This window comes from Rhinoderma darwinii, chromosome 5, assembly GCF_050947455.1.
Source record: "Rhinoderma darwinii isolate aRhiDar2 chromosome 5, aRhiDar2.hap1, whole genome shotgun sequence".
In the NCBI taxonomy this organism is placed as follows: Eukaryota; Metazoa; Chordata; class Amphibia; order Anura; family Rhinodermatidae; genus Rhinoderma; species Rhinoderma darwinii.
In genome coordinates, this window is record NC_134691.1 from 213163354 (window position 1) to 213177870 (window position 14517).

General features: G+C 49.5%; 1 long non-coding RNA gene and 1 other non-coding gene across 2 annotated transcripts; one reads left to right on the forward strand and one right to left on the reverse strand.

Moving 5' to 3' along the window:
• Window positions 1-1276: 1276 nt before the first annotated feature.
• On the reverse strand, window positions 1277-1468 carry LOC142653818 (U2 spliceosomal RNA). Its single transcript, XR_012848676.1, has one exon. It is a non-coding gene; the product is annotated as a U2 spliceosomal RNA (small nuclear RNA).
• A 422-nt stretch (window positions 1469-1890) lies between these two features.
• Window positions 1891-2674, forward strand: LOC142652846 (uncharacterized). Its single transcript, XR_012847949.1, has 3 exons — window positions 1891-2003; window positions 2428-2509; window positions 2607-2674. It is a non-coding gene; the product is annotated as an uncharacterized LOC142652846 (long non-coding RNA).
• Window positions 2675-14517: the final 11843 nt, after the last annotated feature.

Below are 14517 nucleotides of genomic sequence, written 5' to 3' on the forward strand. Positions count from 1 at the left end.
ACCCCTTGCAGCGATTGATTCAGCCTACTCCTAGGCAATTCCATGGGGCCCTGCAGGCTCACACACATTTACAGCTACTAAGCGGGAGGTGAATAAAGGCCGGAGAGGAAGCTACACAGGATTTGCTTCTTTTGCTTGCACCACAATGCAGTGCTGAAAGAGGAGGAATCTACATAAAAACGCCTTCCTGGCAACGCCCAAATGCCCTCCTGCCATGCAGATAAACACTGGCAGCGGCAGCAAGTGCATGCCCACAGCCACCCCTTGTTCCTTCACACCTTGTATCAGCTTTAATCCAGTCCAGTCCGGTGCTGCCTGCTGAGCAGCACTGACCAACACTGCCTGGGCCCAGGCTTTTATCTCTGAGGCCCCATTATGATGTCAGAAAGCTGGCTCTGGAATCCTGAGGGCTCCACTATGACACGTGCAAAGTTCCGTCTGAACTTTATATAAGACGGTGAGGCTCAGTCAGTCACTCAGTGTTGCCTGAGAGGGCAACACTGCAACAGCCGGCCGCCAGGCTGTCTTTTTTTTGCACATTTATTTGCCTCCAGGAGGCCACAAGAGGGAGACAAGGGACTGCAAAATGGAAAATAGGCATCCACCAACTTTACAGACAACTTGTTCTCCTTGCTCCTACAACCTCCATCCTTGCACAGTTTGTTATTCTTCTAGGTAACATAGTAACAAATCCAAATTGCTGCTCTCTTTGTAGGCAAGCAAGGCTTTGTTGCAACTGCAATTCTTACTTCTTCTTGAAATGTAGGGACGACAGTACATTCCATCACATCCATCTAGTGTACACAGGTAGGTCCATTGTGGCGGGCAGGCGAGCGGGCGGGCTGCTTTATTGGCTGTTTGCTGTTCCCCTACTCCACTCCACTATTTGACTGTTGTGCTGCATCAATCAATCAATCAATCAATCAATCAATCAATCAATCAATCAATCAATCAATCAATCAATCAATCAATCAATCAGTGGCTGGCTCAGGTGCAGCTCTTTAACTTACCTAAAAGGGAGGGCGGAGAGAAGACAAGGAAGGTGAATGAGCTGTTCCAATGTGAAATGCCGGAAACACAGACACACAGACGACACAAAACAAGAGGTGGCAATCTATTCATTAATTGCATTTAATCAATGAGCTCATTATCACTCATGCATTGTCCAACAGGTGTTGAAATAATGGGATTAAAAGGGGAGATCCCTTCAGAAAGACAGAAACAATGGCAAAGAGAAAAAACACTTTTGGAATCTGATTTTAGTCAACACATAAGGAAAGGGTGCACCGGTCCTGGAAATACTGCAATACCAGGTCAATGCGTGGAGTGGACAGAGCAAGCTCTATTTCCATCTCCCTGTTCTAAAAATCCATTTAATATATGGTCCCCAGATAGGGGACGTATCAGATATTAAACTGATAAGAACAGATTTTTACATTTTAATTTTTTTTAGTTCTTATTCAGCTATTTCTTATAAAATCTGCGAAACAGAAAAAAGCTTCAGTTCAAACATCTTCCAACAGGACGTTCCAGCTTCTTAAATTCCACCAGCTTGAGGCTTTTGGACCCACTCTCTTCCTGTCCAACAAATAGAAGACGTAAATTTCACTTAGGGCCAGCTTTATACAATCTTTCTCGGAAATGGTGTCTCTTCTGAACAGTAAGATGTTGCGCACCTTCCATAGGGCATTTTTTAAACAGTTCAAGATAATCCACAACACTCTCTTCTTCTCTCCCACAGGATGCTTGAAGTCTCCATACAGCACCACTTCATGGTTCAGGAACCTTAATTCACAGGTAAATTTCAGTAGAATGCCAACAGTTTTCCATACCTTCTGAGCATAGGCACAGTTCCACATTAAGTGCATGACGCTTTCTTCTCCAGGACACCCAGCTCTTGGGCATCTTGGAGTGGAGACGAGCCCTCTTCTATACTGAAATGCCCTGGTAGGGAGACTTTCGTGTAGAATCATCCAAGACAAGTCTTTAAGAACATTGGATAGGTAAGGAGCATTGGTGTTTCTCCATAGCTCCATAGACTTTGATGTAGTGAAGTTACTCACATTTGTTGTCTCTTGGTGACTGTCCAGCAACATTCTCAGCTTTCTGGCATTCTTAAGATGTTCCTGTTCCATACCTTCCAGTTGGTAGACACGGATGGTTCTTTCCAAACATACATACTGCACAGGTGGTAGCAGCAGGGTAGGCTTTGTAAGGGGCAACTCTATCCACTTTCTCTTTCTGAACACGTGTCCAGCAGCATACCTTAGAAAATAGGCCCAGGTTTTATTCGTCTTGATGTTCTTGAAACACAAGGAGAAATACTGCAGATATAGAAAGCGTTTAAAGAAGATAATCTCCTTTCCTCCATTCTTCTTCTGCTTGTACATTATCTCTCGTCTAACTTTCTCCATTTTTGAATTCCAGATGAAATGGAAACATATCCTTTGGAGTTCCTTAAGACGATTTTCGCTTGGTAGAAAAACCTGGCTCAAGTACAACAGCAGAGGTAGTACTAGTGCCTTGATGACCAAGTTCTTCCCTTCAATTGTTAGCTGTCTGAGTTTCCAAAACTCAATCTTCTTCTTCACCTTTTCACTTATCAGCTCCCAGCTTTCTTTTCCATCATTCTGGGGCGTGAATATGACACCAAGAATTTTGATTCTGTCGCACTGGGTATTGACCTCAGGTAAGTCGAAATCCCTCCATTCCTTCAGTGTGAAGCAGTCGCACTTATTCTTATTCAATCTGAATCCTGATGCTTGACAGAAGAAGTCTGTTAGCAGTAGCGCCCTCCTCACAGATTGTTTATTGGAGCATAGAATATTGACATCGTCCATATAGGCACTTACTTTCACTGACTGCCCACCTCCTCCTGGAATCGGCACCCCTCTAATGATCTTATCTTTCCTCAACAGCATGAGCAGGGGTTCGAGGACACAGATGAAGAGGATGGGCGACAGGGGGCATCCTTGTTTTACCCCAGACATCAGATCCACTTTTCCAGACAAGAAGCCATTAATGGTAACTTGGCTATAGGATTCTTTGTACAGTAATGCGACTTGTTTGATCACTGTCTCAGGAAAATTCATTTTCTTCAGCACAAGCCACAGGAACTCGTGCGAGACTCGGTCATAGGCCTTCTGAAAGTCCAGTGACAACACGGCCAAATCTTGCTTTCTGTCTTTGGAGTACCAGATGCAGTCCCTGATGGTATTTAGGTTATCTGCGATACTTCTACCCGGTACCCCACAAACTTGGTCTTGGTGGATGACCTTGTCGATGTGTTTCTTAATTCTATTGACCAAGATTTTGGATAACACCTTGTAATCGACATTGAGGAGGGTTATTGGCCTCCAATTTTCAAGGCTGGTCTTGTCTCCTTTCTTGAACAGCAAAGTAACTATTCCTCTCCTCCATGACTCAGGTAACAGCTCGCTCTTCATTGCTGCTTTGAAGATCTCCAGCAGGTCTTCCTTCAGAGTGTTCCAGAATGTTGAAAAGAACTCCACTGATAGACCATCTGATCCTGGAGCCTTCCCTCTTGCGAAACTCTTGATTACACTCAGGAGTTCTCCCAAGGTAAGTTCCTTGCATAAGTCTTCTTTCTCAGCTTGGCCAAGCTTAAGTTCTAGCGCTTCTAGGGCGTGTGAGACATAAGACATATCTATCTTCTTTTTGTCAAAGAGAGTCTGATAGAATTTCTTGGCCTCTTGAAGCATACCTTCTTTGCTGGTTTGACCAGCGATATTGGTCATGATATTTTTCTGTTCCATACTTTTCTTGAAAAAGAAGCGTGAACATTTCTCGTTATTTTCCAACTGTTGCACTTTAGTATTAAAGATCACTTCTTGTCCTTTTTGATGGATGACCTCTTTAATTTCTTTTTTAATTTTTCCCACCAGGTCAGCGACATCAACACCAGCGTTCTTCAAACTCAGGTAAGTCTGTAATTTTGTGTTGAGTCTCTTGTACCACCTTTTCTTCTCTCGGGCTCTTTTAATCCCATAATCTAAGAAGAAGTTCTTGATCTTCTCTTTAGTATTGTCCCACCATTCTAGGATTGATGGAAATTTTCCTTTAGCAGTTGCCCATTTTTTATAGGCTACAATGAATTCCTCCTGCATCACTTTGTCTTCCAGAAAGCTGGTATTTAATCTCCATACTCCTCTTCCTCTTTCATTTGCAGGGATATGAATAGTTGCACTGAGCATTTTATGGTCAGAGAAGATATTGTCTTCAATCTTAATATCCACTGGCTTCATATTTTTCGATGTGAGTACATAATCCAGTCTGGACTTGACTGTAATGTTCTCCCAGGTATAACCTGGTTCAGACCTCTTCAGACTCCTCCATACATCAGACAATTCAAAATCGCAAATGAAATTTTTCCACTGTTGTACGGTTTTATCTACTCTTCTTGCAGCACCTCCAGTTCGATCTTCACTTTCGAGTGCACAATTGAGATCACCTGCTACTACAAGCGATGTTGAGCCGGCAATAAATGGCTGGATATCTTCAATCAATTCTGACCTTTCATTAGTATCAGGTGAGGCATACACATTGAGGAGTTTCACTTCACTCCCATTATAGTCAACAATAACTAAAAGCGCCCTCCCGGGGATAAGTTCAACAAAGGAAATAATTCGGCAATTCTGCCCTTTCAATAAAACACCTACTCCTGTTGACTTATTTGAATTTTCGCCTGACCAAACCGATTGTCCGTGAGGCCAACTGTCTCTCAGCTCTTTATAGTCCATACTGTGATCTATATCACATTCTTGCAGAAAAACAATATCAAAGTTCAATGTGCTCAAAAACGAAAAAAAGGCAGCCCTTCTGGCAGAGCTCCTCACACTCCTCACATTCAGCGAGAGCAACTTCAGACAGGACATCATTCAGACTTCATGATGACCCATCAGAATCAGAAAGTTCAGGAAGTATATCCCCCAGGCTTGGAGTTGCGAACTCCTGGATATCCATGGTGGGCTGGATAGGTTGAGACATCTCAATTGCCGATACTGGTTGCGGTGTCTCCATTGCCAGCACTGGCTGTACGTCTTTTAATTTTGCCTTCATAGTCTTTTTCGACTTGACACTACTAGACTCAGCCGACTCAACCTTTTTCCTTTTTCTTTTCTCCTCCAGCTCCATCACTTCACCCCAGTCATCCTCTTGGCCATCAGGAAGACCGGGAGAGCGGACATCAGTCACACGAGAACCGCTAGATGGCAGACCCTTGGCCTCGGATGGGACATCGGACTCTGTAACTGCTACAGGACCTGCCACCATTACGGAAGGACTCAGGATAACGGATAGGTTCTTTTTTCCCTCTGATACTGGGGCCACCTTCCGTATGAGGCCAGCAACAGATGGCCCAGCAGCAGGCTCCTTGGATAGAATAGTCAGTCCAGGTTGTTGTTGAGCTGACGCTGCAACCTGCGCCCAAGTCTTTACCCTATCTGGGCAATCTTTGAACGTGTGTCTCTTCCCACCACACAGATTACATGTGATCTCCTCCTGACACTCGTCTCTATTGTGGCCAAGTTTCCCACAGTGACTGCAGAAGCGTGTGTCAGCCGCCTCTGCTTTGCATCCATCTGGCTTGTGCCCAAACTTCCTACATTTCCTACAATAGGAGGGCATATTGTTGTAGAACAGATAGCCTCTGTCACGGCCAATGGTGAAATTGGAAGGCGGGTGGTGAACTCCCCCAATCCCATCTGGGTCTGCTCCAAACTTCACCAAAAATTTGTATTTGCCTGTCCATAGGCCAACTTCGTCCATCACCTTCTGGCCATTTTTAATGTCCGTACAATACCGTAGCAGGAACCGAGCAATATTGTCCATGGTGACATACGGATTGTACATGAAGACAGTCACATACGCTTCACCATAGGAGTACAGCAAGGTGAATTTAAGTCCTTCCAGCTCTGGACTCCCCTCTTTCAATTTCAGAGTCTGGTAGAAGTTCTGGCAGGCAGCTGTTGTCTCCAAGACCAGGATATAATAGTCTTTTGCCGGATGTTGTAGGCAGAGAATGTCATTCTTTTCCACCAGAAGAAGTCCAAACAGGATCTCTGTAGCCAGATGTTTCAATCCGAATTCCTCCCGATAATCTTCTCCAATATCAATTCGGATGCCGTTCTTCACAAAATTTTGTCCACGCTCCAGGAATCGGATTCGGCCATAAGAAGCCATATTATCTGTATCCCTGTCTGGGAACTCAGTCGATCGCCTTCTTGTTCTCCGTGGTCTTCCCCTTATAGCAGCATAGAGCTTAAGACAGTAAAATGCCAATGCTCTAAGGCCAAGGGTATGACAGGCTAGGAGACCCTCTGACAAGCCACTTGAGCTTAGCCAAAAGGCCGAGAAGCGATAACCCGAATGGGCCGGGCGTTGACCGAGCCTGCCTAATACTGCTGTTCACCCCTTGCAGCGATTGATTCAGCCTACTCCTAGGCAATTCCATGGGGCCCTGCAGGCTCACACACATTTACAGCTACTAAGCGGGAGGTGAATAAAGGCCGGAGAGGAAGCTACACAGGATTTGCTTCTTTTGCTTGCACCACAATGCAGTGCTGAAAGAGGAGGAATCTACATAAAAACGCCTTCCTGGCAACGCCCAAATGCCCTCCTGCCATGCAGATAAACACTGGCAGCAAGTGCATGCCCACAGCCACCCCTTGTTCCTTCACACCTTGTATCAGCTTTAATCCAGTCCAGTCCGGTGCTGCCTGCTGAGCAGCACTGACCAACACTGCCTGGGCCCAGGCTTTTATCTCTGAGGCCCCATTATGATGTCAGAAAGCTGGCTCTGGAATCCTGAGGGCTCCACTATGACACGTGCAAAGTTCCGTCTGAACTTTATATAAGACGGTGAGGCTCAGTCAGTCACTCAGTGTTGCCTGAGAGGGCAACACTGCAACAGCCGGCCGCCAGGCTGTCTTTTTTTTGCACATTTATTTGCCTCCAGGAGGCCACAAGAGGGAGACAAGGGACTGCAAAATGGAAAATAGGCATCCACCAACTTTACAGACAACTTGTTCTCCTTGCTCCTACAACCTCCATCCTTGCACAGTTTGTTATTCTTCTAGGTAACATAGTAACAAATCCAAATTGCTGCTCTCTTTGTAGGCAAGCAAGGCTTTGTTGCAACTGCAATTCTTACTTCTTCTTGAAATGTAGGGACGACAGTACATTCCATCACATCCATCTAGTGTACACAGGTAGGTCCATTGTGGCGGGCAGGCGAGCGGGCGGGCTGCTTTATTGGCTGTTAGAAGAGGCTGGACGCAGCTGCAGGCTTAAGGGAAGCCGACATGACCGTCCTGGTAGGGAAAGGGTTAATGTTAAGAGGTGAGGGAAAGGTGAAGAAGCTGAAGGAGGGACGGGGAGGAGCTAGGGGGGACGGGGGGGCCGTTACTGCGCTTCCCGCTGTTTCTCGGCATTGAGCCGGAAGCAGCGGGAGGAGTAATACACAAGAAGCAAAGCTCCCCGTTGCCCGGTTTTTAGTATGGCAGAGGCCCTGATTTTAGAGCGGCTGCGTGCCGCTGCTGTGCACCACGGTCCCGGATGGCTGGAGGAGACCGTGGCTGCATTAACGCGGATCCCGGACGCCGTTTCGCCACGTCGGGCACGGCGTTCGGGGTCTGTTGTAAGGGACAGGCTCCCCTCCCCCGGCCCCCCTACGAGCATGGCTATGGCGGCGGGGGGGGAGTCGGCAACAACCGCTCCTGCGCTGGGCAGGCAGAGAGCGGTAGCAGGGGTGACGGCGATGCAGGCTGTGTCGACCCGTCCCTCTCGGCGGTCCCGACCTCCAGAGCGCCTGAGTCCGGAGGTAGTCCCGCGGACACGGCGTCGCAGAGGGAGCCCGATCCCGGACGCTGCAGGCCAGGCAGCTGGGAGGACCGCCCCTTCCCAGGCCCTGCGTCCTGGCAGGAATCCCAGGCCGCGACGGGGTCCGGCGGTAAGCAGGGAGTCGCAGGCTGGGCTCCCTGTCACCCCTCCCCCATCAGATGGAAGATGTCGAGAGCAAGGTACGGCCGCCCCGCATGGTGATGTTCCGGCCAGGGGGCAGGCTTCGTCAAGATCGTCTAGACGGACGACTAGATCTGCAGCGACGTCGAGGCAACAGGTCCGGTCGGAAGTCTGGGTCCCGGCGGTCGGGCGGCAGGTTGCCGGCCCATCGGTCAGCGCGTCCTCATCCCCTTTCCGAAGAGGTCGTTGGGAGGGAAAGTCGTCGGCGAGAGAAGAACTGGAGGAAGGTGAACTGGACGTTTATCGTCGAGGTCAGGATGGTCCGGCTGACGGGAACACAGCGCCTGTGCAGCCCGGTGAGTGTATAACTCCATTATTGTCTTATCCAGCGATTTTTATGTCGGGTGTCGGCGGGGGGGCTGCTAGCATAGCATCGGGGGCCGGTAGTGGCGCGGGCGGACGCGACGGAGCGGGTTTGGCAGATTTAGTGGGTTGCTTACGGGAGCTGGTGGGGCGCCTGGATAGGGCCGCGGCGCCGGTAGTAACGGAAGTGTCCCCTGCGGTAGTTTGGGAAGGCCCCAGGGAAGGGGGATCGTTGCAGGCGCGTCCTGTGGTGGCGGTTAGAGAGGCGGTCGCGGTGTCGGTGCAGACTGAGGCACAGAAGGACGGCGATCGAGTGCGCATGGACGATCGTGCTCGGGGGGAGGTGTATGTTTGTTTTGAGGGTCCGTTGGGGGCGCATTTAAAGCAGGAGGTGCGTGATCGGATCTGGAAAGATGAATATGTTGAAATTTTTTCTCTCTTGCCGCTGGCTAAATTCAATTTGGATAAGAGCAAGCGGGATGAGAGTAAAAAGGACGAGGAGGAACGGCGGCGGTATAGGCTTATCCCGCAGACGTTCGTTAATTGGTCGCAGGCGTTCGCCATATTGGCTAGTGTGATAGGGGAAAAGGCGCCGGAAAATTGTTCGGCGTTATTTTGTTATTTTGATGCTATTGGGGAGGCTCATAGGGCGTATGGGGGTCAGGCGTGGCTGCGATATGATGAGCAATTCCGTCAGCGGAAGGCGGTTCGGCCGGCGATTCGGTGGGACCAGAAGGATATTGCTCTCTGGTTACGGGTTACGGCTCCGGTTAGGCAGCCCTTTCCCGGGAGCGGTGGCCAGGGAGGCCAGACTAGTCAGAGTGGACCAAGCGGCAGGGGAAAGGCGGGGTTTTGCTGGCAATTCAATGAAGGCCAGTGCAAGTTTGGGGCCACGTGCAAGTTCAAGCACGTGTGCTCCGAGTGTAATGGTGCATCACACGGGGCGGCAAAATGTCTGCGGAAAAAGAGGTCCGGGAACCAGCACGGGGCTGGTCAAGGGGGTGTCGCCGGTGAGGGTGGAAAGGATGGCCCCTTATCTAAATGAGTATCCGGATAGGGCGGCAGCTAAGTTGCTTTATGAAGGGTTTAGTGTTGGTTTTGTTATTCCTCCGCCTCCTTATGAGGTTCCGGTTACGCGGAGAAATTTAAAATCGGCTTACTTGCATGCGGAAGTCGTGTCGGAAAAGTTGTTAAAAGAAGTTTCGTTGGGGCGCATGTCGGGGCCATTTGTGGAGTCGCCGGTGAAAGATTTAGTTGTGTCCCCTTTGGGTATTGTCCCTAAACGCGAGCCCGGAAAGTTTCGTTTGATTCAACATTTATCGTATCCCAAAGGTTCGTCGGTAAATGACGGGATTGATCACGAGTTGTGTTCCGTAGTTTATACCTCATTCGATAAGGCGGTGGGGTTAGTGCGGGCTGCGGGTCCGGGGGCGCTGCTAGCAAAAACCGACATCGAGGCGGCGTTCAGGTTGTTGCCGGTCCATCCAGAAAGCCAACGGCTGTTGGGTTGTTTTTGGAATGGGGCCTTTTACGTGGATCGGTGCCTTCCGATGGGGTGTTCTCTGTCTTGTGCATACTTCGAGGCGTTTAGTAGCTTCGTGGAGTGGGTAACGAGGGGAGTATCCGGGGTCGATTCGTTGATCCATTACTTAGATGATTTTTTGTGCGTTGGCCCGGGGGGTTCGCCGGTTTGCGGTAACTTGCTTCATGCCCTGCAGAAGGTGGCGAGGGATTTTGGGATCCCTTTGGCGCCGGAAAAAACGGAGGGCCCGGTAGCGACGATTTGTTTCTTGGGGATCGAAATTGACTCGGTGGCAATGGAGTGTCGGCTCCCGGCGGATAAGTTGGGTGCTTTGAGGCTGGAGGTGCGACGGGCTTGTAGAAGGAAGAAAATGTCGTTGAGGGAGCTTCAGTCGCTGCTGGGGAAGTTGAATTTCGCCTGCCGGATTATGCCGATGGGGAGGGTGTTTGGTAGAAGGTTGGCGGCGGCAACGGCGGGAGTGCGGGCGCCGCATCAGTTTGTGAGGCTCAGGGAGGAGCACCGAGCTGATCTTCAGGTTTGGGATGACTTCTTGGGCCAGTACAATGGTCGCTCGCTATGGATGGCCCCAGCGCAGGATACGAGTGATCTGAATATTTTCACGGATGCGGCTGGGGCGGGTGGCTTTGGAGCTTACGGGGGAGGTCCGTGGTGCGCAGGTCAATGGCCGGCTAGCTGGGTGTCCAGTGGATTGACGCGGAATCTGGCCCTGCTCGAGCTGTTTCCCATCGTGGTGGCGGCTACCATTTGGGGGGACAGGCTCAGGGATAAGAAGGTCCGTTTTTACTGCGACAACATGGGGGTGGTGCTTGCCATTAATAACATCACGGCGTCCTCTCCTCCGGTAGTTCAATTGTTGCGACATTTAGTGTTGGTGTGTTTGTCGCTGAACGCGTGGGTGGTGGCGGTGCATGTCCCGGGTGTACGGAATTGTGTTGCTGATGCTCTTTCTCGCTCGCAGTGGGACCGGTTTCGGCAATTGGCCCCGGGAGCGGAACGTATCGGTTTGGCGTGTCCGGATCATCTATGGGATCTGGTATCGGTCCCGTAGAGCAGCTGTTACAAAGGTCTTTGGCGGGCACGACGTGGAGGGCTTATGCTGCTTGTTGGAGGCAGTGGGAGGAGTGGGTAAGAGAGTTGGGTGATGTCAATACGGATAGAGACAGGTTGGTGGCACTTTTGTATTGGTTAGGGGATGCCTGGGAGGGGGGGTTTTCAGTAGCGAAGGTGAACCGGTTTATATCCGCGGTGGCGTTTGGGCTTAAGTTGCGGGGCTTGCGGGATGTATCGAAGGAATTTCTGGTATCGCAGGCTTTGAAGGGGTTGCGGAGAGGTAGGGTGGAGGCGGATAGCAGAAGGCCGGTGTCGTTTGCTTTGCTGGGCTTGTTGGGCGGTTCATTGGCATCGGTATGTCGTTCTTCAGATGAAATGGATTTGTTTCGGTTGGCTTTCTCACTGGCGTTCTTCGGAGCATTTAGAATAGGTGAGTTGGTGTCGCCAAGTACTAAACAGGCAGGGGGGCTGAGATCTGGGGAGGTGAGCCTTTTTGCAGATCGGTTGGAGGTATGGTTGCGTAGATCAAAAACTGACCAATTAGGGAAGGGAAAACTGATAGTTTTGTTCGCTCTCCCGGGGTCGGTCATGTGCCCAGTAGAGTGCATGCGTGGTTTTACAAAAAACAGGGGGTCTCCAGATTTGCCTTTGTTACGTCATGTGGACGGGTCGTTCTTGTCCAGGTTTCAGTTTGGAGCTGTTTTTAAAAAATGTTTGACGGCGGTTGGGGTTGCGGCAGGCTCATATTCATCTCATTCCTTCCGGATTGGCGCAGCAACGGAAGCAGGGCGCTGGGGGTTGGATGATGAGGGGGTGAGGCGTATTGGTCGTTGGGAGTCTAAAAGGTTTAAGTCCTATGTCCGCCCCCATATGTTGTAATTTTGTTGTTTATGCTTGCAAATGTTATATGGTGGTGCCTAACTGTGTTTTCCGTTTCAGATTCGCCTCCTTGTCTGGTGTGGTTGATGGGTCATTCGTACGTGCACTGGGGGGCTTTGAGGGCGGACGTCCGCCCGGATGGTCGCCAGTTGCGCATTCCGCGACAGGATGCGGTTGTGCATTGGCTGGGGTTTAGAGGTATGTCGTGGAGCAGGGTGTTGGCGGAATTCCAGACATATGTGCGGCTTGATAGGGTTCCGGAGGTTTTAGTGTTGCACGTGGGTGGGAATGACTTAGGAGCCCGCCCTTTTCGTGAGTTGGTGCGGGATATCAAACATGATTTGTTGTGTTTGTGGGTATCTTATCCCAAGTTGGTGGTAGTGTGGTCGGACATAGTCCCAAGGAAGCATTGGCGGTTAGCTAGATCGGTGGAGAGAGTCAATAAGGCTCGGATAAAAGTTAACCGGGCGGTGTCCCGTTTTGTGGCGAAGAACGGGGGCATTTGCGTGAGGCATAGGGATTTGGAGTCAGGATTGGGGAATTTCTGGAGGAGTGACGGGGTTCATCTGACCGAGGTTGGCATTGATATTTGGAGCTTGGCTATAGCAGAAGGCATAGAAAGGGCGGTGGTGGTGTGGAGGAACTCACAGGCTTAAGGTGGTCAAGGCCTGTTTCGCGGTGGCGGGGGGAGTCCTTGAGGCCAGTCAGTACAAAATGGTGGGGGGGTCGCATCGGGGGTATGCGTCCCCCAAAAAAGGTACATGGTTGAAGACTTCATCGGGTGTTATCCCTTTGAAGTGGTCTTCTGGTAGAAGGTATGTCACTTGAAGGCTTCATCGGGTGTTATCCCTTTGAAGTGGACTTCTAGTGGTCGGTATATCACTTGAGGGCTTCAACGGGTGTTATCCCCTTGAAGTGGACTTCTAGTGGTTGGAGCCATCTGCAGAGGTGAACGGTGCTTCCGAGCTGGTTTACGGCTGGAGGTAATTTGTGGTTTGCAGATGGCTAATTCGGTGTGTTCTTGAAAGGAACATCTGAAGGGGCTTCAAGGACTTCCTCTGCTCGGGTTAATGTTAACGTTTAATTGTTATTTATGATTCTGACCCATGTTGGGTCATGTGAATTATTAGGAGGAATTCTCTGGTGGATTCCTAACTAGTTATCCGAATGTTTCGGATTTAAATTGTTTTTATAAAACTGTGAAATTAATAAACGGCTGCTGTGGCCATTTCACATCCAACCTCGGTGTCATGTGTCGTTACTAAATGGGGGTGGGGGATAGTATGGTTTAAGGTTAACACACGACTCTACCTAGGCAGGTCAAGAAGAGGCTGGACGCAGCTGCAGGCTTAAGGGAAGCCGACATGACCGTCCTGGTAGGGAAAGGGTTAATGTTAAGAGGTGAGGGAAAGGTGAAGAAGCTGAAGGAGGGACGGGGAGGAGCTAGGGGGGACGGGGGGGCCGTTACTGCGCTTCCCGCTGTTTCTCGGCATTGAGCCGGAAGCAGCGGGAGGAGTAATACACAAGAAGCAAAGCTCCCACCCTCCCACCCTTGTTTTGTTACTCCTTAGGTCTTCTGTACGTCCGTATATGAGCGTTGTGTTTTATTTTGTGTGTTTATTTAACATGTTTTTCTTTTTTCCGGAGTAGGTTCTGTTGTCATGGCAGCTGGCGGGGGGAGTCCTTGAGGCCAGTCAGTACAAAATGGTGGGGGGGTCGCATCGGGGGTATGCGTCCCCCAAAAAAGGTACATGGTTGAAGACTTCATCGGGTGTTATCCCTTTGAAGTGGTCTTCTGGTAGAAGGTATGTCACTTGAAGGCTTCATCGGGTGTTATCCCTTTGAAGTGGACTTCTAGTGGTCGGTATATCACTTGAGGGCTTCAACGGGTGTTATCCCCTTGAAGTGGACTTCTAGTGGTTGGAGCCATCTGCAGAGGTGAACGGTGCTTCCGAGCTGGTTTACGGCTGGAGGTAATTTGTGGTTTGCAGATGGCTAATTCGGTGTGTTCTTGAAAGGAACATCTGAAGGGGCTTCAAGGACTTCCTCTGCTCGGGTTAATGTTAACGTTTAATTGTTATTTATGATTCTGACCCATGTTGGGTCATGTGAATTATTAGGAGGAATTCTCTGGTGGATTCCTAACTAGTTATCCGAATGTTTCGGATTTAAATTGTTTTTATAAAACTGTGAAATTAATAAACGGCTGCTGTGGCCATTTCACATCCAACCTCGGTGTCATGTGTCGTTACTAAATGGGGGTGGGGGATAGTATGGTTTAAGGTTAACACACGACTCTACCTAGGCAGGTCATGCTGTTCCCCTACTCCACTCCACTATTTGACTGTTGTGCTGCATCAATCAATCAATCAATCAATCAATCAATCAATCAATCAATCAATCAGTGGCTGGCTCAGGTGCAGCTCTTTAACTTACCTAAAAGGGAGGGCGGAGAGAAGACAAGGAAGGTGAATGAGCTGTTCCAATGTGAAATGCCGGAAACACAGACACACAGACGACACAAAACAAGAGGTGGCAATCTATTCATTAATTGCATTTAATCAATGAGCTCATTATCACTCATGCATTGTCCAACAGGTGTTGAAATAATGGGATTAAAAGGGGAGATCCCTTCAGAAAGACAGAAACAATGGCAAAGAGAAAAAACACTTTTGGAATCTGATTTTAGTCAACACATAAGG